Source organism: Marmota flaviventris, chromosome 10 (assembly GCF_047511675.1).
Source record: "Marmota flaviventris isolate mMarFla1 chromosome 10, mMarFla1.hap1, whole genome shotgun sequence".
In the NCBI taxonomy this organism is placed as follows: Eukaryota; Metazoa; Chordata; class Mammalia; order Rodentia; family Sciuridae; genus Marmota; species Marmota flaviventris.
This window is the reverse complement of record NC_092507.1, coordinates 86,923,488-86,926,087: the sequence shown is the minus strand read 5'-3', so window position 1 is coordinate 86,926,087 and position 2,600 is coordinate 86,923,488.

Below are 2,600 nucleotides of genomic sequence, written 5' to 3'. Positions count from 1 at the left end.
TAGTTGTTCTAGTGGATAAAACTTAACAGACACAATGTAATTAATATTTTTAGAAGTTTTTGTCATTTTAACATATAAATATATCAGTACATTATTATTTGTCCTTCTTGAAAAACCTTGAATAGTTTTAACTATTTGTATTACATATATAACCAACTTAGTTACATATAAACATTTTAATATTTGTCTTTTATTTATAGACCTTTATATTACTTAATTAGACTCTTTTGTTGTTTACTTAGATGTATTATAATTATACTTTATCACATAAAGACTTTTTACCTGGAAACCTTTTGTAATTAAATATATTTTTATATTTAGAACTTTTTAATAATTTTCTTAACCCATTGATCCTTTATTTAACCTTGAAATAACCCTTATAAATTTCTGAATTTAGATAAATTAATTCATTTTAATAATATGAAATATTTGTTACTTACAGTACTTTAATTGAAATACAATTGAAGCATCTTGACTCTTTGTATGTAGAATTATACCTGTTGGGACTTTGTAATTTATAGTAACATTGCTTTTATAATAACACAAAATAATTTTAAACTTTCTTTTTAGTTTACCAATTTATGAAAACACCAACATTGTTTAAATATTTTACCTTATGGAATTTAAGGAGTTAAGAGTACTTGATATTATATTTAACAGTTAGCATTTTAACTTTGTACTAATTAGATGTCTTTAAAAAACACATCCATGATTAATTTTATATACGTTTAGATAAAATTTATGTATCTTTTTTAAAAACAAGTTATCAGACAAGTGCATTGAATAGTATTAGTAATCTTTTTTTTCTGTTGAATAAAAATCCTAGAGACAATGGATATCAGACACTTTATAGACATTAACATTTTAATAGCTGTTTACCCATGTAGAAACAAAACTGTGTATTAGTAACTTTAAAGACATTTGTACTTTTATCTATTTTCCCAATTTGAATTGAACCTTTTAAATCATATTAACCAAAAGTATTTGGATACATTTTTTAAAATTTTAATTTATGAGCTCATTTGTACCAAATATATTTAGACATGGCAATAAACATAGACAGACAGTACACCAGTGCACCCACACAAAGCAAATAGACAAACAAAAGCCTTGTAGCTTATTATTATTATTTTTTTAAAAAAACCTATTAGATTGAGAGTTAACCCTTGTAAATTGGCCTTGGAATAAAGCAGAGTGTAATCAGAAAAACATATTAACCTAGGCATATTGGATCAAAATTATGAGTTTAACAAATATAGAATTTTAAAAGTTTTCTTACCTTTTTCCTGAGGTGGTCCTGTTCATGAAAGCTGAAAAGAGTTGAGGGAACATAGACAAATGAAGGGGGTTTATTTCTCCCTGGAGGAACTTCCCAATGATGCAGCTTTATTGGTCTCCTTGGGAGAGTCCCCCAGGTTGGGATCCCATTTTAAACTGTTTTTTTCTGGTTTCTTGGATAGCAGCCACCAACTTATTTAGCCTGAAATTGAAAAATCTTTAGACCATTTTTTAATAGTTGGGAGTTATGCATGCTTGCAAATACTGAGAGACAAAAGCCAAATTTTCTAGACAAAAGTATGCTTTTTATTATACAATTTAGGAATAATAAATAATAATTTTATAAAACACTTTAACTTTCATCTGTCCTCTATAGGAACTGACATGATTTACCCAGTTGGCCACCTGGCCCAGTTCCTAAATGAAGGCAATCTCTAGAATGCCTTTTTTTTTTTTTTTTTTTAACCTTTAGCTTTTACTTTTGACAATTCTTTTTGTTCTGTTGGCAGTATTTTACATTTTAAGGCAAACTGTAGTGAGCACAGTTAAAACCATTTTAACCATTTTTTTTTCCATTAAAAACAAACTGAGGTAGAAATTAACACAGAACACAAAGGGAATAAACAAAAACAAACCAACAGACAAAGTCCTGAAAATGGTTAAGAAAACAAGTTAAAGGAGTCCAGGTAGAGATCTCTGTAGCGCTTCCTTGTCTCTGATGTCAGTGGAGTGAAGGAATCCTGGTGAAAGAAGAGCAGTTATGAGAACAAGAAAAGGACCCCACACACAACACTCAGACAGATAAACACAAAACAAACGGCTGGTGAACAGACACTGGACAAATGACAAACAGCAAGAAGATGCTGGAGAAATGAAAAACAGCAGAACGGACACAGGACCAGCAACAATCACTGAGATCACACAGGGAGGCCTCTAATGGGGCAGAGACCCTACAAACAGAACAAATGGCTGGCAAACTGACACTGGACAAATGACCAACAGCAGAAGACACTGGAGAAATGACAAACAGCAGAACAGACACTGGACAAGCAACAATTGATGAGGTCACACAGGGAGACTTCTAATGGGGCAGAGACCACGTCTCGTCCTGCCCCCAGACAGATGAGGCCTCCCAGGGAGGCCTCCAGTGGGCCCCACATACAGACAGATGAGGTCACACAGGGAGACCTCCAGGGATACAGTGACAACGTCTCGTCCTGTCCCGGGGAAGGTGTAAGCGACTGTGTCCAATCTGACCTTTTCCCCCTGAGTCGACTCCCCAGAACTGACAGCCGGCAGGAGGCTTTTCAGAGCATCCTAGG